Source organism: Desmodus rotundus, chromosome 2 (assembly GCF_022682495.2).
Source record: "Desmodus rotundus isolate HL8 chromosome 2, HLdesRot8A.1, whole genome shotgun sequence".
NCBI classification, from domain to species: Eukaryota; Metazoa; Chordata; class Mammalia; order Chiroptera; family Phyllostomidae; genus Desmodus; species Desmodus rotundus.
In genome coordinates, this window is record NC_071388.1 from 187,325,684 (window position 1) to 187,348,258 (window position 22,575).

The 22,575-nt window shown below is 38.3% G+C and overlaps 1 protein-coding gene across 1 annotated transcript in view; it reads left to right on the plus strand.

Moving 5' to 3' along the window:
* PTH2R (parathyroid hormone 2 receptor) overlaps positions 1–3,378 on the plus strand; it is a 62,218-nt gene extending 58,840 nt beyond the window's left edge. Inside the window, exons 14-15 of the transcript XR_006655969.3 lie at positions 2,283–2,344; positions 3,217–3,378. The gene's annotated coding sequence lies outside the window, so the exon portion shown is untranslated. The remainder of the gene's footprint in view (positions 1–2,282; positions 2,345–3,216) is intronic.
* Positions 3,379–22,575: the final 19,197 nt, after the last annotated feature.

Below are 22,575 nucleotides of genomic sequence, written 5' to 3' on the forward strand. Positions count from 1 at the left end.
CAGTGTGTTGCAGTAGTAAACCATTTATTGAGTGCATGTCAGCTACCCAGCATCCTGCTAGGTGTTTACAGGTGTTATTTAATCCTCACTACAAACTTATGGAATAAGTCTTATCACTGTCACCCTCTTTACGAATGGTATTGTGACTCAGAGAGGTGGGGTAACTTGCCCAAAGTCACAGGCAGTCATTGACAGAGCATGGTTTCAGACACAGATCTACTGACTTCAAGTCCATGTTCTTAACCATTGTGCTATACTGTCACCAATATAATGTCACCTATTAACCACTCCAAACAATCCGACTGAATTCCTCTGCATAGAGAGTGCTTCCGGAGCTCTTACTGTGCTATGTTTGAGTCGCTGACCCTCATGAGGTTTTCACTCTAGTGGGGGAGACAGATACCCACAGGAAAAGAAATCACAGAACAGTGCATTTTCAGATGAAATGACACTGGTCCAGGTGATCTATGTCATTTTACTGAATGATTCAACCAACATGCAACTAATGTCGAGATAAGTAAGGTACTCTGATGTCTATACACCCCCTTGGCGAATATTACACTCTTTCCCTGCTCTTTCCTTCCTTCCTCTGCTGTGCCACAGTGCAGGCTTTTTCCTCCCCTCCGGTTTATGAGGGTGCTAGTGTGCATATTTAATGAATCTGATTCATCTCTACACGGTCACGCCGCCACGCTGCCTCCTTGTTGGGAGAGAGCCATCATGGGCTGAGCCAGAGATTAAGTGCAGCTCCACTGCTAGCTCTGTGCAAGGCTTTGTACAATCAGTTAATTTCCTTTATAGTTCATGTTCTTTAAAATGAAACGATATCTACCTTAGAGAAATGATCTGATGATAAGAGAAATCACAGATTGAAAGAACTTTGTATAAGTACCACACGCTAACTGATTGTGCTTCTGGAGCTCCTGAAAGAACTCTGTAACATAAAAATTTCACACAAACACTTGGTTTGGGTTGTTGTTAACATTATTATTTTTAGTTTAACTCCTTTTGCCCCATTATATTATAAAAGGCCTCATTGGTAATTATAACATAATAATTGTTAGTATATCTGTCTGTCTGTCTATCTGTGTATCTATCTATCTAATACTATGGAAAATATTAAGGGTTTTTACTTTCTAAGCCAACCTTGAATTCTAAGGCTAGACTACTACTTCTTTTCATTAATGAGTACGAATAATGCCCTCAGAGTTACCAATGTTTTCCTTAAAGTTTGGTCATTCATTAACTCAACAAACATTTACTTTGAGCCTATTATGTGATAGACACTACGCTACATGCTGGGACCACAACCCAAAATAAGGCATAATCCATTCTCTTAAGAAACAAAGAACCCCTCAGTTTCTAAGACTCTTGACCTCAGTTGTGTCCACACATTTTTATCTTCTAGGTTTTGATGATGTTTGCATCTGACTAGTGAACTAAGACAATAAGTTATACTACTCTATATATTTTATCAGGTAAAATATCAGGCAGTTACCAAGGATTGGCTGATCTAGACCCAAAGGTGCAAACTATTGGCTGATAAGCTAAGGTTGGTCCATTACTGTGTTTTATTGCTCTGTCATTGGGTGACAACAGTGAGCTGCTGCAGCTGCATGGTGGCCGGTGGCTGGCCTCCTCAGATGCGGCAAAGGGACTCAAATATGCCCAGTGCCTTCCCAGCCACGTCCAGTTATTTCTATCGCCTTCCGGGCTCTGTCCCCTGATCTAGACAATGCACTTACATAGAACTTTAACACAGTTTTCTAAAATATCCTTGGGGGTGCTGGGTATGACATTCTATATAATTTAAATTTTTCTAATAAATTAAGCAATGAAGTATTTTTATATGTAGTGGTATTTAACTTAAGTTTGATATGATAACAAATACTCTGTTTAGATGAGCCCATTAAGAGAACAATTCATCTCACAGTGTCTGTGCTTTCAGATCCCACAAATACTATTTAAAACCTCCTTTCTAAGTACTTACTCAGAGATACTTACTGGCAATAAAACAATATTTTTATCTTTGAAAATACAGCAATTCCTAGATGCAAATGGATGAAACCATATGATAGGTTCCAGAGGTGGGTGAAGACAGCCTTATAAGGCTTGTTGATGTGGACATCCCATTTTGATATCCTATTTTTCCTGGAGCCCAAAGAAAGCCTGACATCAGTGATACTCCATTTTCATCACCCATCAACTCACAGAGCTCTTTCTGTCATGGCTTCGCCTCTTTCTGCTCTAGTTAAATAACACGGAACACCTTTGTTTTGCAGTTTCTAACGTTGTCAAAAAAGAAGCTCCTCTGTTTTTGAATCATTGGAAGAAAATGAATAAGGTATGTGTGGGTTGCAGTATAGGATTTACCCCCAGAGATTAATGTTATCTAATTCAGAGGTAATCTCCTTTGGAGACTACGGAAGAAAGAATAATGTACCACCCCCTTCGCTCCCCCAGAATTTGTGACAATGTTAGATGACTTGGCAAAGAGGGAGGTTGTAAGGAGAATTAAGGATTACTAATCAGGGAGATCATCCTGGGTTATCTGGGTGGGCTCAGTATAGTAGTAACAGAGGTCCTCAGAAGTAGAAGAAGGAGGTGGAAGAGAAGATCAGAAGGATGTACGTAAGGACTGCTGCTTGTTGCTGACTTTGATGATGGCGGAAAGGGCCCGAAACTAAGGAATGTGGGCAGAGAAGCTAGGAAGAGACAAAGAAATGAATTCTCCCCTACAGCCTCCAGAAAGGAAAACAGGAAAACAGTCGTATCGAGTGAGACCCTTGTTGGACTTCTAACCTACAGAACTGTACGATAATACATTAGTATTGTTTTAAGCCACTGAGCTTGTGGTAATTTGTTATAACATCAATAGAAACCTATTTCCAAGATTTATATTGATTGCCTACGTGGAAAGAACTGCCACATCTGATTACTTAGACTATGTAATTGTTGTTGCCTGGTTGCTTCACAGAGTTCACTTCTTTTGCTAGTGTTGGTGGTGTTTTATGTGCTGCATTTGCACGGAGAGTGTTGGCTCACTTGCCATTTAACTGTAATTCACACTCTTACCAGCAGTTGTTCCCTTTTAGAAATGTAAACATTTGCATGGTTGGGTTTATTCAAATTCTGTGAAGGACATTCTCCTGTTTTCTGAAGAGTTATTCAATATCTTGTTCTATGAGTTGGATTGCAGTCTTTTTCTCTCATCAGGCCCGCTCTGCCTATGTCCTCCACTGTCAGACCCTTCCCCTAACACACAGGCCACCGTGTACTCAGGAAAGCTCTTCCCTGCTCATTCTGGGGTGTTCTCGGCTGAAGAGACGGCCTCGTCACTGTGGGTTGTTTAGGAATAACGCAGGTAAATAGCTGGTGCACGCCTCCTTTGTTTTAAGAATTGAGCTCAGTATTTTCAGCGTGTTATCATACAGTCTGCCTAACACACTGTGATGTAGTTACTGCCATTTCACAAAGATGTTGAGATGACCAGTAGTTAGATGGTTTGCTCCAGGTCAGAGTGACTGAGCCATGGGTTGAACCCAGCTCAGTTTGACTCCAAGGCCCCTGATTATTCCCTCACTCATATGGTCCTTTTTACTGTGGTTTTCAAGGGCCTAATAGTATAATAAGTCAATGAGGAAACAAAAAAGAATTAGTTCATCTATTTTAATAGTAGAATTAGCAATAGTTATAGGAATATACAACACAGTAACATGATTATACTTGCAGATTAAAGGGTATTTATCTCTCAGTATTTCATGACTATAACAATGAAAAAAATAACTTTTAAATCTAAACTCTTCTTTTAATTCTACCCAAAATATCTGAAGTCATGTAAAGATCCGTGTCCTGTTCTTAAGCTGCCTCATGAGACCATGGAAAATTTGCCTACATATCGTTGCAGGAATGACTTCTGACAACTTTACTTTAGATTACTCATCTTTGTGGCATTTAAAGACAGCTTTTATGTAGCTTTCCATGTATTCACTATTATAAAAACCACTCAGCAGTGGAAGTATCTATAAATGGTGCAGAACCAGGCAAAATGGTAAACATTCTTATCCGTCACTGACTCTCAATTTAATGCTGTGAGCATTGAAATTCAGCTCCTACTTAGACCTCTAATCTCTTCCAAAACCTCATTTCATTTGGGGAGCTTACGTGGTTCATTTGCTTAATGATTTGAATGGCTAAATAGGAAAACAAATTCAGTATATGAACCTGTGAGTTTGTATAACATTAAACATTTTTTTAAATGTTATACAAACTAGGCCCTGACCATGTGGCTCAGTTGGTCGGGCATTGTCCCGCAAAGCGAAAGGTTGCCGGTTTGATTCCAGGCACATGCATAGGCTGTGGGTTCGATCCCTGGTCAGGGTGCATACAAGAGGCAGCCAATTGATGTTTCTCTCCCTCTCTTTCTTCCTCCCTTCTCCTCTCTCTAAAAGTAAATAAATAAAATCTTAAAAAAATTAAATTTATTGGAATAACATTGATTAACAAGATTATATTTAACTTTGTGTGGTGAGCACACAATGCAATATACAGATCATGTATCATAGAAACATACACTTGAAACCCATATGGTTTTAGGAACCTATGTCACCTCAATAAATTCAATAAAAAGATGCAAATAAATAAACAAAAAAATTGTATAGGCTTCAGGTGCACATTTCTCTGATACACGATCTGTACATTGCATTGTGTGCCCCCCACCCAAAGTCAGATCTTCCTTCACCGTATATGCGGCTCCTTTTACCTTTCACTGCTCCCTCCACCTCCCTTCCCTCTGGCAACTGCCATACTGTTAGCCATGTGTATGAGTTTCAGTTTTACATTCCACGTATGAGTGAAATCATAGTTCTTAGCTTTTTGTGACTGGCCTATTTCGCTTAGCAAAACATTCTCCAGATCCATCCATGTTATCACCAATGGCAGTATTTCATCATTTTTTTATGGCTGACTAGTGTCCCATTGTATACATGCACCACATCTTCTTGATCGCATCATCTATCAAAGGACACACTGGTTGTTTCCATGTCTTGGCCAACCATGAATAATGCTGCAGTGAACATAGAGATGCATGTGTCTTTGTAAATAAATGTTTTCAAATTTTTTAGGGAGATATCCAGAAGAGAGATTGCTGGGGTCATATGGTAACTCTAGTCTTAATTTTTTGAGGAACCTCCATACTGTTTTTCCTAGTGACTGTACCAGTTTACATTCCCATCAGCAGTGAACGAGAGTTCCTTTTTCTCCACATCCTCTCCAACACTTGTTATTACTTATCTTGTTGATAGCAGTCATTCTAACAGGTGTGAGGTGGTATCTCATTGTAGTTTTGATTTGCATTTCCCTAGTAGGAAGTGAAGTTGAGCATATTTTCACTTATCTGTTGGCCATTTATAAGTCTTTTCGGGGGAAGTATGTTCAGGTTTTCTGCCCATTTTTAATCAGATTGTTTGGTTTTTTGCTATGGAGTTCTGTATACATTTAGGATATTAATCCCTTGTTGGAACTGTTGTTTGCAAATATCTTCTGCCATTTGGTTGGCTGCCTTTTTGTTTTGTTGGTGGTTTCTTCTAAATGTAACGCTTTTTTCACATCTCTAGGACATGCAGCAGATCCTTGCTGACCAAAGACCTTTCCAAAGTCTGCCAACCAGAAAAATGCCAACCTGTGCCGGCAAAAGACAGGCAATTTAGCTTAGATGAGGGGTATTACCATTTAGTAACTGGGGCATGTAACATTTTCAAAGCTACTGTAACTTGGAAAGAATGTATCACTTAATCATAGGAACTCTTTAAAATGTGCACATGGATCAAAACAACCGGGTGTGCTTTAATCTTGCTGGACCTTGTTCTGGGGTCAGATTATGGGCAGAATAAACCAAGAAGGTTTTCAGAGGCCTTTTTGCACACAAAGAAAGTGACTCTTTTAAATAGGACTACTTCAGCAAGTGCTAGTTCCCTGACACATATTGACCTCAGTTTAATCATTAGAAAAACAACAGGCAGACCTAGACTGGGGTCATTTGACGGCATAATTGGCCACTTCTCCTCAACACTGTCAAGGTCGTGAAAAGAGAGGTTAGACTGAGAAACGAGAAACAGTCATGGTTGGCGGAGACTGGAGAGATATGACGGCTAAATGCAATGTGTCACCCAGAAACAGAATGAGGAGATTAAGGTAAAATCTGGTAAAATCCAAATAAAGTCTGGAGTTTGGTTAGTAGTAAATGTGCCAATATTTGTTGTTAAGTTTTGACAAATAGACAATGGTAATACAGGGGTGTGTAAAAGTAGGTTTATAGTTGTGAGTATGCAAAACAGAGTTCATTCTTGTATTATTATTTATTATTGTGTTGTTTTTCATACGAGCAACTGTAAAACTACTTTTGCCTACCCCTGTATAAAATGTTAAAAGGGGAAACCCATTGTTAGGTGAGAGGTTTACTGGCTTTGCAACTCTTCTGTAAATATAAACCTATTCCAAATAAAAATAGTCTCAAAAAATCTCATTTTACCAAATTGGGAATAAATTTAGGAGATCAGTATGGCTATCACATTGTAACTCTACTTGAATTTTTCCATATCAAATATCTTATATTAACCTCACTTTTACTGAATGCCTTTACCTGAAAATGTTAAACATTTGTTTTTAGTTGTTTGCATAGCAAACCTTCTACCTGTTTCATATTCATTAATTACAATTCACATTTTCTAGTTGTAATTTAACTTTAAAGGTTTTGAAACCCTTGGGGTGGAGGAAATGATGAAAGAGTGGTCTGGAGCCGTTAGCGTTCGCAGTTGTCATTTTGTCACTATTCCTTCTCCGGTAAAGCCTTCCTCCCCCCTCACCCAACCTTGCCCATTTTTAGAATGTTATTTTTATTGTAGTAGAATTTCTGTCACACTGAAGAGAGTTGGTAAAAGGTCAGACCTGGAGCTCAACTCCTGTAGTTTTATTATATTAGCTGTGACATCACCAAACATATAACATAAACTCTTATGCATATTTTGTACTTGACAGTTTCCCTTCTATGAAGGTATCAGTTTCTATAATGGAATCTATATTACACATTGTCCTTTGTAAATGAAACAGTCACAATAATTCCATTGTTTGCTTTTCATCTTGATTTCGCACATATATACATTCACTGATTAGCGTTAAAGTTAAATAACGTGTAGAATTTCTTCCTTGTAGAGTTTTAGACTATTCCCTTACAACCTTGGAAATTTTCAATTGAGCAGCAGTGACATGCCAACTCATCTTTTTGTTTAACCAACATCTATTGAACTCTGCTTAAAAATTGTAAGTTTAAGATATAGAAATAATACTCTATCCCTACTGTCAAGATACCCATGGTCAAATTGAAATACTGTTAGGAGAAAAGGTCATTAATGGGGGCATGAAGGGGAGGTAGTTAGTTCAGATATGGAGGAGAGAGAGGGCTTTCTGGAGTAACGCAGAATCTCTAAAGAAGAGCAGAAGCGAGCAGGCAGAGGAGGGAGGAAGGTATTCCAGGAGGTTGAACCTGCAGTCGGAAAGCTATAAAAGTGTTGGAAAAAGTGGTGCATTTGGGGAAATGTGAGCTGGGAAAGAAGCAACGTAAGAGACAAGACTGGAGAGGGAGGTTGGGAGAATATTGGGAAGCGCTTGTGTCCTCTGCTGTAATGTAAAGGGAGTAAGGAATCCCTAAGAGAAGTAAGCAGAAAAGGGCAGGTGTGCATTTTTCAAATAACTCCCAGGCTGTATGAGAATGATCCAGAAAAGGTTAAGTAGAAGCAAAGAAATATTCGTGAACAATTAAAGGAATATTAAATAACATTGCCTCTGCGCTCCTTTGTGTTTTCCTCATCTGATCAGAAATAGTGGAACTGTGCAAAGCTAAGTGACATTCAGATACCCTGGCAGGTGTGAACCAAGCTATGACTGGTGGCAATGAAGGGATTAGAAGAAAGACGCCATCGAGGACCTCTGGTTTTTGCTGCCTGGTACCTGTTGTTTTTCTTTCTGGTAGCAATACTCCACATTAGGAAACCACCCCTCCCCTATTCTCCGGCATGTGATTTAAGTGGGATCCCTGCCACTTGCAACTCCCAAGTGGGACTGCTTAGGCTTCAATCAAGCAATTTATTTCTTCCCTCTGGCTAGTTATTGGGTGGGCGCTGAGGGCCTGACCTACGCTGGGCTCTGGGCAAGAAGAAACTTTCTCCCTTACAGGACTGATAGTTGAAATGTGTGCCTGAAGCTGTCATCCCACAGCTTGACACCGGAGCCAGCCCCAAAGAGGCAAAGCTGATGCTCGCCTGCATCCTGGTGACACTGAGGTAAGAATCCCTTCATTTCATATGTAAACTCTTTAATGATGAAACCACTACATTCCTTATTTGTTTGCCTGTCGTCAAGGCTTTTCTGCCATTGTCAATGCAAAGTATATTGAAATAAACAGTCACAGTTTATTTGGAAGTTTATTTGTTCATTTGACAAATATTTAACGTGTGCCAGGCTGTGCTCAGCAGCGGAGATTGAAGCAGTGACCGAGATAGACAGGGTCTTCGTTCTCAGTATGATGGTATTCTTGGGAAGACGGCCCAGACAGTAAACAAACGGAGCCTTGCCTAGATGAGATAATTTCGGACTGAATGGGTTGCTGTGAGGAAAATTAATAGGGTGCTGTGACAGAGAGTAATGTTCAGGGAGATGCTTTAGAAGCAGTAGGTCAGGGAAAGCTCTTCTTTTGAAGATGTGGCTTCTGAGCTGAGACAAAAGCCAGCTATGGAAAAAAAAAGCAGATGGCACAACAAGGGCAAAATTCTTCAGCTTGGAAGAGCTTTGAATGTTCTGAAAACAATGAAAACCAGTATTATTTGAGCAAAATAATGAGCAAAAAAGAGCAATGACTAGAGAGGCTTGGTGTACCTCTACTATGAACTAACCCTGTTTTAACCTAGATGCATTTCCTTTTCATTCACACATCACACACCCTTTTAAGTGCCAGGCTCTGGGACAGATAGAGCCGATACAAGGGTGAATGACTCAGGATTCCTATTGCGGACGATCTCTCAAGTCTCTGGGAGTTCCTTTCACCCCCAGCCTCTGGGTCCTCCTGCACCTCCCCAGGCCTGTGTTGACCTCTCAGAGTTCTGAGCTTGATGTCCATCTCCTCACATCCACCACAAGTCCAGCCAAGCACTGTCATTCCTGGCCGCATTCCATCACATTCTTCCCGTGACCCTCTCAGACCTAAACTTGTCCCCTTACAGTTCCGCTCCTCGCTTTTTGAGTTGTAAGCGGTTTTCTAATGCAAACCTTTATGTGCTGTCTAATAGCACAAGTACTATCAAAGGTGGTGTACAATTTGCTGTAGTAGTTGCTGGTGGTCTTAGCACATGCATGCTTATCGTTATAATTTTTATACGTGTATTTTTAAGGTTGCTTTAACCTTGTAACAATGAATTCAGGAATTCTGTATAGAATCTAAGATTGTTCAATGATGTTAATGAGAATGATATGTTTATGAGATTTTCTATAAATTTTCTTAAGAAACTTAAAGCCAGAGGGGCAGATCGATTATGAAAAAATAACTAGAGAACTTGCCACACATGCATAAATCTACTCTCTCAATTAGGAGACCCGGGCCTTACATTTTTATGAATCTGCCTGAAGGTGCTTCAGATAGTCACGTCAGAGAAAAGACCAGAAAAACAACGATAAGTGTTTGAAAATGGATTAATTGGCTTTGGGCCATTCAATAGACATAATTTAGAATTTTGAAAAGGATATTTGAAGGCAACATGATGAGAAATCATGAATATATTTTGAAAATATTGAAAAAGTTTGAAAGCTTAGGCTGACCAAACTTCAGTCAGTCATTGGGAAGGCTGGGACAAGTATTTGTCTCAACCTAACAGTTGTCCAAGTGGGAAAAATGACAATAATTAATTAACTTTATTTTACTTTTCCTCACTTATTATTTTATTTTCCTTAGAATTCTAAGAAAATCATCAAACAGCAATGTGGGTGTAGATATATAACTATGAATTTTATATGTATTTAAGGAATAATTCTGTATTTAAACATAACCTCCTATATTTTTTTGATCTAGTAGAATTGCATGAGAAAATGAGGGGCAAATCATGGAGAGGCAGACAACACAATGAAACTCTGATGTTCAAAAGACATAAATAACATGTACCTCTCCAAAAGGCAATCAAGCATGAAATATAGCTTACAAATTGAACCATGTAAATTATAAAGCATAAAGTTCCGTATTTACTGAGTTTGTGTAAACATCAAAAATGTGTGTTGGATGATGATTTATGTTAGTATGTAAGCTGATGTAACACCCTATTTTTTTAAATTTTTATTGTTATTCAATTACAGTTGTATGCCTTTTCTCCCCATCCCTCCACCCCACCCCAGCTGAACCCACTTCCCTCCCCAACCTCCACCCTCCCCCTTGATTTGGTCCATGTGTTCTTTATAGTAGTTCCTGTAATCCCCTCTTCCCACTGTCCCCACCCCACTCCCCCCTGGCTATTGTTAGATTATTCTTAACTTTAACGTCTCTGGTTATATTTTGTTTGCTTTTTTCTTCTATTGCTTATGTTCCAGTTAAAGGTGAGATCATATGGTATTTGTCCCTCACTGCCTGGCTTATTTCACTTAGCATAATGCTCTCCAGTTCCATCCATGCTGTTGAAAAGGGTATAAGCTTCTTCTTGCTCTCTGCTGCGTAGAATTCCATTGGTAACACCCTATTTTAAACATAAAGTGAAAAGTTAGTCTGTTTTGGGCTTTTGTTACAAATAAAAATAATTTTAACATTAAAAAATGTGCGTCGAGATAGAAGGAAAACACAAAGATGGAAGGACTTGCCATTTCACGGCCTGACCCGTCAGTTCTGATTCAGGTGTGTGGGCTGCACCTCTGCAGTCATTGTTCTACTTCTGACTTGACTGGGTGGGGAGCAGGGATGGGGAGAGACACCTACAAGGTGAAGGGAGCCCTTAAAGCTCATTCTTCATGAGCAATGAGCTGGTACAGTTTATTTTCTTTGTGATCAAATTATTATTATCACCACACAATACCACTGTAATTGTAACATCATTTTGTTTAAAAGCATTTGCTTTGTGTTTCTTAATTTCTTCAGCTTTTTCACCTACCTGTCCCCAGCACTGTCCCATCTGGCAACCATTCCTGTAAACAAAAGCAGAAACTATTGCAAAAGATACCTGGAAATTCACATTTTTCAAACTGAGTTTCCCAGTAATTTTGTTGAAAGGACTTAACTGCGTTAACATAAAATAAAATACACCTATTTTTAAGCATAATGTTCAGTGAGTTTTGACAAAAGCATATGCCTGTGTACTATCACCCAATCACAAATATTTTATTCATCCCCAACAGTTTGTTTGTATCCCTTTGCAACCAAACAAAAAAATGGAGATTCAACTGTTGCCACAAAAGCCAAACTCATGAGGCAGATGCTGGTGCAAAAGGAAAGAGGTTCTCTTCAGGTGCTGCTATGTGACCTGGGAGAGTGGCAGACTCCTGTCTCAAAGACCATCCTCTCTTTCTGCCATGGAAAAAGTCCAACCATGTCCTCAGCAAGGCCGAGACAAAAGCCAATGTCCAGAGTTCCTGCTCCAATTTAAAGTACAGTCCTTTGGAGTCCTTAGGCAGCTGCTAACTGGTCTTAGTCCCCACTCAGGCAGCTTAGCTTGTTCCTGGCTGCTGTGCACTTCATGCTCTCTCCTGGCGCCTGCCTGTGGAGTGTGCACAGCCATGGCCATGCAGCTGTCAGTGCCACATGGTTGCATGCTGGTGAGAGCATCACCAGATGGGCAAGAGAGTAAGAGAGAAGCTCCCTCCTGGAGGCCATGGGCCACGTGGCTGCTAAGAGAGAATAGGCGAGTGCACTGTGCAAGTGCAAGTCACAAGCCAGAGAGAGAGAGAGAGAGAGCGTGCACTTCTTTGTCTGCCTGGGATTCTATTAGTTTGGGTGTGGGATTGACCAGGTGCTTTCTCAAAATGACCAATCAACTTCCCAACCTTTTGTGTGCTTTGGCTGAGTCCACCTCCCAACCAATCCCTTCTTTCCCAAGGCTAGACAGACAGGCCTCTTTGGTCCAGCACCTCCCACAGTGGCATTTTGACTTCTACTGCATATGTGCCTGCCTTCCCCTGGTCCCACCCCCAATCTGGTACTGGAGTTGGGAGGGCTTTTTTTATCCAACTATCTTGCTAGCTTTTCGTGCACTCATTGTAAGAAACTCCCCTGTGGTCCAACTGTTTTACAGTAACACCTTCACTCCCGAGCAGACAACTGCTGATCTCCTTTCAGTCACTATACATTAGATTTGCCTTTCTAATGTTTCAGGTAAATGCAATTGTATACCATGCTGATTTCTTTTGTTCAGCATGATGCTTTGGAGATGTATCCATGTAGCTCAGGTATCAGTAGTTTGCTCCATTATTGCTCAGCAGTACTCCATTGCATAAAAATGTAGCATTGCTTAAATTAGTTCACCTGTTGATGGACGTGGGTTATTTTCAGTTTTTGACCATTATGAATAAAGCTGCTATTAACATATGTAAATAAGTATTTGTGTGAATGTGTATTATTTCTCTTAGGTAAATACCTAGAAATAAAATGTTTAGATGAGAATGTTAAACTACAAGAAACTACTAAACTGTGTTCCAATTTGGTGATATTATTTTACATTCACTGGTTATACATTAAAAATTGTAATTTTTGCCTTTCCAATAGTTATATAATGATATCTCAGTGTAGTTTTAATTAGAATTTCAATGAAGACTAGTGAGATTAAAGACTTATTCTTACATTTTTGGGGGGATTCACATACTTTCTTTTATGAAGTATATATTCATATATTATTTTCCATTTATTTTTGGTCATTCACCTTTTAATTGTTGAGTCATAAGAGCTCAACATATTCTGACACAAACTCATTTTTAGATATAAGACTTGTGGTTTTGTTCCTATCTTCTCTCAGTCCATGCTTGCCTCTTTATTTTCTAAATGATATGTTTTGAAGAACAGATGTTTTAAATTTTGATGAAGTACAATTTATCCATTTTTTATGATTCATAGTTTTTGTGGCCTAAGACATCTTTGCCTACTGCATGAGAATTTTCTTCTATGCTTTCTTCTAGAATCGTTAGGGTTTGAACTTAGAATTGTGATCTGCTTTGAATTCGTGTCTGGGTACGGTGTGAGGAAATGTGCAGGGTTGCTTTTCTCCCAGTGTAGGTATCCAGGGGTTATAGGACCATTTATTGAAAATCACTTCCCCCCCTTGAAATACGTGGCATCATTGCCTGAAACCAGTTGACCATGTAGGTGTGGGTCTATTGCTGGACTGTGTATTCTGTTCTATGAATCTATATATTTACTCTTATCCTAGAACAAATGTTATTATAAACTTTATAATAAGTATTAAATTATTAACACTTAAAAAGTATTAAAAGTCTTCCAATTTTGTTCTTTTTAAATAATTATTTTGGCTATTCTGGATCCTTTGTACTTCCACATAAATTTGAGGACCAGCTTCCAATTTCCAAAAAAGAAGCCTGCTGAGATTTTGAATGAGATGGTAGGGATTAATTTAGGTAGAACTGTCAACATTAACAATATTAAGTCTTTTGATCCACCAATGTGTTATATCTTTCCTTATTTACATCATCTTTTTAAAAAATTTACATTGCCTTCCATTCCACTTAGCAATATTTTATAGCTTTTTGTGTATGATCTTTCACTAATTTTGTTAAATTGATCCCCAAGTATTTTATGCTATTTGATGCTGTTGTAAATAGCATTTTAAAATTTTGAATTTTTAGATGTTCTTTGATAGTTTAAGAAATACTTTTGCTTCTGATTTTGGAAAATAAACCTAGTATCCTACAACTTTATTAGCATACTAATGAATGGTAAGGTTTTTTAAAAAATAATTTCTTAATGATTGTCTCTACAAGCATGTCAATTCTGAATAGTAATAATTTTACTTCATTCTTTCTAGAATGTGTGCCTCTTATCTCCTTTTATTGTCCTATGGCAGTAGGTAGTGTCTCCAGCGAGATGCTGAAAACAGTGATGAGAAAAGACATCCCTGCCTTGTTCCTCATCTTAGTGGGGAAGTCACTAGTTCTCACCGTTAAGTACAGTGTTAGTGGTAGGTTTTCATGTAGACATTGTGTGTCAAGTTGAGGTCATTTTCTTAGCTTACTGAGAGTGTGTATCACGAGTGAGTGTTGGATTTTGTCAAATAATTTTTGTACATCTATTGATATGATCATATGCTTTTCCTTTTATAGCCTGTCAATGTGATGGATTACCAATTTTTGAATGTTGAACTAGCTTTGAATACGTGAGATAAATCCCGCTTGGTTGCAGTGTCTAATTCTTTTTGTATATTGTTAAATTCTATTTGCTAATATTTGTTGAGGATTTTTACATCTACATTCATGAGGGGTATTGGTCTGTACTTTTCTTTCCTTGTAATATCTTTGTCTGGTTTGGGTATCAGAGTATTTGTTGCTGGTCTTATAGAATGAATTTTTTCTTTTCAAAATATTTTCTAATAACTCTTGAGATTTCTTCTTTGACCAATAGATTATTAAAAGTGTGTGTTTATTTTCCAAATATATGGGAGACTTTTCAGATGTCTCTGTTATTTAGTTCTAATTAAATTCCAGTGTAATCAGTAAATATATGCAGAACTACTTTTACTCTTTTAAAATTTATGGAGACATTTCATGGAACATTATATGGCCTACCCTTGTCAGTGTTCCCCATCCATTTGAAAGAATGCGTATTCTTTTGTTGTTAAAAGTTATTTATAATTAATGTATAGTTATATCAACATTTGTGTGGATAGTAATAGAAATTATAATATTAGTCATTGGTCACATTTTTAACACAGTTGATGGAGTTTTGAGGATCTAACATGAAATGCTTTTTAACCTTATGATACACTCAACTGTTAATTAGCAATCCATGTGATTTTTCATCTACAAATAATTAAGGAAGAAGGTATAGTAGAATTTGTACCCAAATTCAAACAGCTGCTAAAAATGATTTAGTTCTTAATGAAATTTTATTTCGAATAAAAGAGGGTTGTTTTTCTATCAGCCAGGGAAAAGCTAGGGTCGTATGCTTAGAACTTATGAATATCCTTTTATTTTAGGTATCCATAGGAGAAGTAGGAATAAGTAAATAAGCAACAAACAGTAAAATGAGCAACAATTACATCAATTTTGTAGAGAAAGTCATTATCTGAGAATTCCAGTATGGCTATATCCACTTTATAATTTTCATCCTGTTGTTATTTGATTTATAGCAAGTTAAAAACAAACTACTCACCCATGTGTTGCCATGGTAACCTGTTTAAAAGCACAATTTTTCTGAAAAAAAGCAAAAATGTCTATGTAAGCAATCAAATATCTCTTTTAAACATCCAAATGCAAACTATTTGAAGAGAGGAATTGAACGTAGTGAGGTATGGAATTGCAAATTGAGAAAATATATTACAACATGGTTTGCCTGTAGTAATCTCTCCCACAGACTTCACTCAGGGGTAACAGGCATGCTAAGATAAGGCGTGGTTCCCTTTTTTCCTCAAATACACTGTCACAGTGATTGATTAGTAAGTTAGAAGGTGTCCTGAGCTACAATAAAATGAAGAATTGAGCTTTGTATCAATGCACTTAGAATTGGAGTATAAACACGGATACATAATTCATGTACATATGATGCATAATTCATATTGGAGTAGGTCTATCATGTATTAAAACTGAATGATGGTTTCAGTATTAGTTAGGAATCTGAGTTTTGGCAAATGTCAAGGTGCATCACTTAACTCTCCATATGTAATGATGTCTCATATTCAAAGTCGATGTACTTATTTCTGAGCAATGTAGAAGAACACATAATCATTATAGTAATGGGAAGAAGGCATGACCCTAAATTAGTGACCTAACTCAGATCCAGTGGAAGGAAGCATAAACCACCTCCCTTTCCTTTATTTGTAGTGTGTGTGTGTGTATTAGTAGCTATAGACGTGTGTGTCTGTATTTGTATGAAGTTGGTGGGAAGTTGTACATAGTTTATCAAATTCGGTGTCAGGTAGATAAACATAGGAACTATACAGAGATTTTTATTAAAAATTGAAAACTGAAGAAAGCTTAATGTAACACAAAAATACATTTGAATTAATTAAAGAGCTGTCACACCCAGTGAGAATATTTCCATAGTAACTGTGCTTGTTTTTTAAAGTTTCTGCATAGATTTAAAAATCTGAAGGCTCTGGGACATGTTTCAATGACACGATATTGGAAAATGATATGTTCTCCTCAGACCGTGTGCATGGTGTGAATTACTGGCTTGCTGAAAGATGCTGTGACAACATGGAAACGATATAGAGATGAATACTGGGATATCCGTGCATGTTCACACACAATGGCATTAAGAATCTGTAAAAACTGGAGTCATTACCCCTGAATAAGAGTAATGGGACTTAATTAAGACATTTCAGAATGATGAGGATATAATAAGAACTGGCCAGTTCCTTCTTTGCATGTTGTCCTTTCAAGAAAATGATGAAACCTTGGTGAAATGAAAGGTCTGAGTGAAGACTATAATATGAAATATATTTAAATATAAGAGCTTTGACTAATGAGTGCCCAGTGCAGAAAGTCCCTAAATCATATAGCTTATCCAAATGCAAAGGAAAACACGATGTTTTTATCATCTTACTTTAGTCAGTCCTCACTGGATTCTCACTGGGTTTATAATGAAATTGATGCCCACAAGGTAATCGATCAGGATTTAAATTTCCTTATGCACAGATTATTAATTATGTTCACATTGATAATTGATTAGCCAGAATTGCCAGTTCCTTGTTTAATGGGAATTAAACCAGTCAATGAGGTAACTCATCTCATTTAGGTGGAAGCCACATAGGGCTGGGAGCCAAAGGGCTTGTTCTAACTCAGCCTGGCACAAGCCTGCTGTGCAGCCCCCTTAGGTTGCCCATTGTTCCATTGTAAAACAGGTGGGTGAGTAGTCAAGCTTTCCACCTGAAGTCTTCATGACTAAACACTTCTATCTAGATAATACTTCCTTTTTCCTGTGGAAAACAATGTAAGGGAACCAACAAACTGAGCAGCGTGTTTTTTCATGACCCTTTCTTGTGTTATGTCGTGACTGCTGGGGACCGCTCTCACTCCCTGCCGGTTACCGTGGTAGGGAGCACTGGCTGGAAAGCAAGGGTCCTCCAGGAGCCCAGAGTGGGGGTCCCCATGCCTCACAGTCTGGTCCACCCTTGGGTGGCAACCAAGGGCACTTTGGCTCTGCCAGGCAGTGGGTCGTTGCCCAGGCTGTAAATATTTGGTTTGCTCCCACATCATCATTTATCTCCGTTCAGATTACCAAGTACTCCACGGATGAGTAACAATTAAGCACTCTGTCAGAAACAGTTCACTTCCTTAAATCAATATAATGCAAAAAGAACATTTCTTGATAAAAGAATCAATGATGATTTGAAAGGTATGAATGTAATATTATTAGTACATATAATTGATACATTTCTGTCAAAGCAATGAGTCTATTCTTTTGATACCGATATGTAGAAAACGATTTCCTTTTGAAAATTCACTGCCAATACCTCTGACACCACTTTCTAGAATATGGGGCCATCAAGATTCCAGTTTGAAGCAAAGTGATCATGTTTAATATTAAGTGCAAGGGGGCGAAGATAAGCTTGGCTTCCCTTATTTTTGTTGTCTATTTGAATAATACCCCAACAGCATTTTATTTGGTCCTTGGTAAACAAAAGCTTAGTAATTTGTAGATGGATTAATAAGACCAAGTTGTACGTATATGTGTGGTTGTGTGTTCTGTATTGTAAAGGAATTCATTTGCATTCTGGTGTTGCTCTCCTCAGTAATATTTTATTAAAAATGAAGGAAGACTAAGTGTATACTCCATTTTTTAAAAGCCTCACATTTTAAAATGAACTAGATATTTTAAATGTTTGTTAAATAAGGGAAGAAAGTGATTTTAAAATGTAAGGAAAAATAGATGGTCTCACAAAATTAGGGCACATGAATGCAGGCTTTTAATATTAATTTTTCTTCCTATGAATCAGCTGAAGAACTCTTAGGGATGATGCTGTTCATTATATCATTCTCAGCTGAAATTGCATTACAGGGAGCACATTGCAATATTATGATGGTGGCTGGAAATAGCTATGTTAGCATAAACCTACTGCAATATTTTATCAAGCTCCTACGTGTGCTTTCTCTACCAAGTAAAATTGCCCAAGAACTCAATTTATAGGTTACCTTTTCCTTTCCATGGGTTTTGTTTCTCTACACTTTTCTCCTCATACAGATGCAACAACATTGCTTTCCATTCTTGTGAGAGTTATTGAAACTAGAAGCATCACAAGGGCAGGAAATATGCAAAAATGCTCCCAACTAACACTACAATGTGGGCAGATATAGGGGCTTCCAGTTTTCAGTTAATGACACAATTTGCCCTGTGAGCAAGGATTTTAAATGGTTGTTCAGCTACAGGTGCAAAAACCATTCTTTTATTTTGTATAAAAGTTAGGGTAATTCCTCCATTTCAGCTGATCTACTTCGGAGTGGCTATTCTCAAAGTCCATTCTCAGGACCACTGGAGTGTTCCTCCGGCCTTTGCTCATGGCCCCCGAGGTCCTTTTTCCAACTGCTTATCTGGGCGAGGCTGGATTTTCTTCATCTTTTTCAACCAAAAACACCACTTCACAACAAACTGGATGAACAGCAGCTATGAAAATCTGGCTGCATTCTGTTAAACCAGACTTTAATTAGATTTTATAAAAATGTAAGACAATGTCATTCTCACTATGTTCTGAAACTATAGTCATTTTTCATAAAAATGTTTACTATTATGGATATCATATATAATATATACTATTGTTAATTTACAATGATTTTATCAATAAGTATATTTAAATGTCATGCTATTAATTTCTAATATGGTAAATACTGATGAATGTAATGGACACAAACAAAAGCTCTTCTGGGTTCTCAATATTTAAGAGCGTAAAGGGACCTGGGACCAAAAATTGGAGAACTGATGCTTTAGGGTATACCTTCTACCCATTAAAGCAGAATAAAATGTGTTTTTCTCCTGAAAATAAAAATCTGAGTACATATGAATTCCGGGGTCATTGTCTCAAGCATCTATTTTAAGGTCATCTTCATGGCACTCAATGGTATGAGGTTTTAGACTAGCATCACTAAAGATCCCCGAGCCTGCGTAGGGGCAGAGCCTATGGCAGAGGCTGCTGGTTCTCTGTGTGTGCCTACTCTGGATGCCTCATTCCTCTGCACTCCGATCCCATGGCCTCCAACTGGAACAGCTGCAACTGTTTGCTTTCAGACTTTCTCGGGCTGCCAGAAGTGCTGGGGAGTAAATTCACCCAGGGAGCAATACTTAACCAAAGACAGACAGGATCTAATGGGTTCACACCCAGCTCCTTCGCCCTTCTGGTAGAATAGCTCAAAGCTGTGTTGTACGGTCTCCCGCAGGATCGAGCTCAGTTGACAAAAGTCATAACCTGCTAATCACACACCCTCTGTTGGCTTCATTTTCTTCTCTGTCACACTTCCCCACACCCACAGATGTATTTCTTGGAAGCACCTCTATTAAACTATTCAAATTCTTTTCTCAGCGTTTGTTCCTGGGAGAACCCAACACAAGACAACAACTTACTCAAGAACACACCTCTTGTGTGCAGCTGAGAAGCAATAAAATCCCGAGGTCTCTTGCTTATCAATTTAGGGAATCTTTTGTATGACCCTAGTCTCCCTAAAGCACAATATACTTCATAGGACTAAGACACTATTGCTTTTTACAAAAATAAGTTATCTGTAATTAAAATGCCAAAAAGCTGGATCATTCTGACATTTCATTATTAGAAGATATCCTCTGTTTTCATTTCTCTCAGAGATTTTCACATCAAAACCTTTCTACCGTTGCTGACTTGACCTCTCTTGCTAATAAAGCACCTCACTATTTCAGATGTTGTCTGCATTCGGTAAAATTGCAATTCTGTGTTGAGATTCATTACATGCTCTCCAACTACAAATAAAAAACCCTGTTATTTCCTTTCTTATTCTGTGTTAATCAACCACAATTTATGACAGCCCTCTAGCAAATGTAACATTGTGGAATGTTTCCCCTTGATTTTTGTTGCTAAATATTTTCATGATATGCAAAATAAAAATTTTATAAAATTAGAAAGATAAAGCTTTAATTGGATGCATCCCCAAAAGAGACAAGAGAGATACAGCCCTTCCCTTGTGAACTTTAACAGGATCGGACTGATTATAAGCCATGTTTATATAATACTTTAAGTAGTGCTAAAACATATTTAATTATTTTATATTTATTAAATTCCTTTTGTTTTACTGTAATATGTTAAATTCTTAAATTCATATGAAACTTGAACTTAACATCAAACCTTAGAATGATTAAGACACAGGCCAGCATAGGGCACAGATGAAATTGTTTCCTAAGAAAACCTGGAAATATCACTCAGTTTCCAAAAATGTCTGTTTCCTTTACATTAACATCTGGTTTTGTTTCATATATTTTGAGCAATAGATATAGAAAAATTGTTCCCCGAAGGAGCTATTATGATTTTGGAGCCTTTCTATTTTATGCTTCATCAATCACACAGCCTACACAACCCTCACATTTTCCAAGCAGGCATGCTCCCTGCATCCATAAATTTTAGGTTTATTTACATGAAGGAATCCAGGAATACCATGTTTAAAAGATATTTCATAGATTGGCACTTTCCCCTAGCAAATATTGTTAGCTGTTTATAGACAGCTGGTCAAGGTCATTCAATGAAACTTGTGTGTAAGCAGGGAGGGTCAATAATGGGTAGTTAATGGGCCAATTTTGAAGTAAAAGTAAGGCTACTATTTCTACCAGGTAGAAATGACTTTTCCTGGTACATTTGCTTTCCTTTTATTCTTTATATTTTCTAACAAGGCAGAGATGCATCTTCTACTTATCATTTGATACATAGCCAAGGTATAGATCTCAGGACGTTAATATCCACTTTGCCTCTTCCATGTCTGCTCCTACAAGGCCAATGAGTGTTTATGTCAGAGGGATGATTTCTCACTAACTAATTCCACTGTTTCACTTGAAATTTGATCCAAAGTTCTCTATATAGGAAATTTAACTGGTGTATAGGTCACTCTCTTTCAAAAGTCAGTAGTCAAGTTTGCCTACCATTAGCCTTAGGATGTTCCCAGAAATTCTGTCTCCTTACAGAGACCCTGCAACTACTGTTTTATTCTTATAATACAGTATCCTCACAATGGGTAAGGTAGGTCATGTTATGATTTTTCTCCCTTCCAATAAAAAATAATGGAGCTCTTATTAGTCATAACTTCATAATCTCATGGCCTTAAACTATTCTTATTCCATGAGATAGACACTGAGGTATCGCTAAGGTTAGTCTGTTTTGTGGCATATTACCCTTTTCTCACGGTGGATGGTTCTGAATTTGATGAGAGTCTCATTAGTGTGCTGTGAAAAAACATCCCCGAATCCCAGGTCAGTGGCAAGTTCTTTATACTGACGTCTTCAGACTTTAAAATAAAACACATCCTCAATATCATCTCAAAAGTTACCCAGGAATGTCCATTTTAAGCAGGGGGTACAAGTAAGGAAGATGGAAGCAGTAGTAATTAAGCGTATACCAATTATTGGTCTAGGGGCAATTGGCAATGTCACCAGAACCTCAAAATCATCTGACCCATGCCCTGCCCCTAACCACTGCTCTTTGCCATTGGAGTCCCTGGAGGGGTCTCTCTTGTGCTGTTGAAAGGCACTTACCCCCTGATCACCTGGCGCATCTTTTCCTTCCCAATAATCATGGAATGGCCAGCATGCACTTCCTAATCCTGCCTCAGTGCCCTCCTCTCTTTGCTGTGGCAGCTGTCCTTACTCTATGCTCCAGCAGTCATTGCATCCGAGTGGACGAGAACCACTCCCCCCCCCCGTTTTGTGTAGAATTCACTGCTTTATAGCTCAGAACAGAGCTGGTGTGTGGGCTCTCAGTTTCTCAGATATTGATGCTGTTCCTTTCAAACAAACACTGCTCATTTATTATCACTTTCCCTCTTTACATTCTCCTCCAGAGCTTGGCAAAAGTTTTCTAGGGGCTGAATCAGATGACAATTTAAACAACTCAAGATTTACTTTATTCTAAAACCCAACCAGAATTCCAAGACCAATCTCAGTCTACAGACCTAGACTCTGTTCTCATAATGACCCCACTTGTCTCTCAATCCCGTTACACAACCAAGGAGGATAAGGGGCAGTCACTGTTTTCTCCCCTGGCTCCTATCACCCAAATGCTCTGAATCACGGTGTCCCTTCTAAGGATTGCTATGTCCAGTGCGGCCCACCTTCTTCCACTTAACCCAGGTATGCTAAACCATGCAGAAAAGACTGGTAGGACCTCAGAC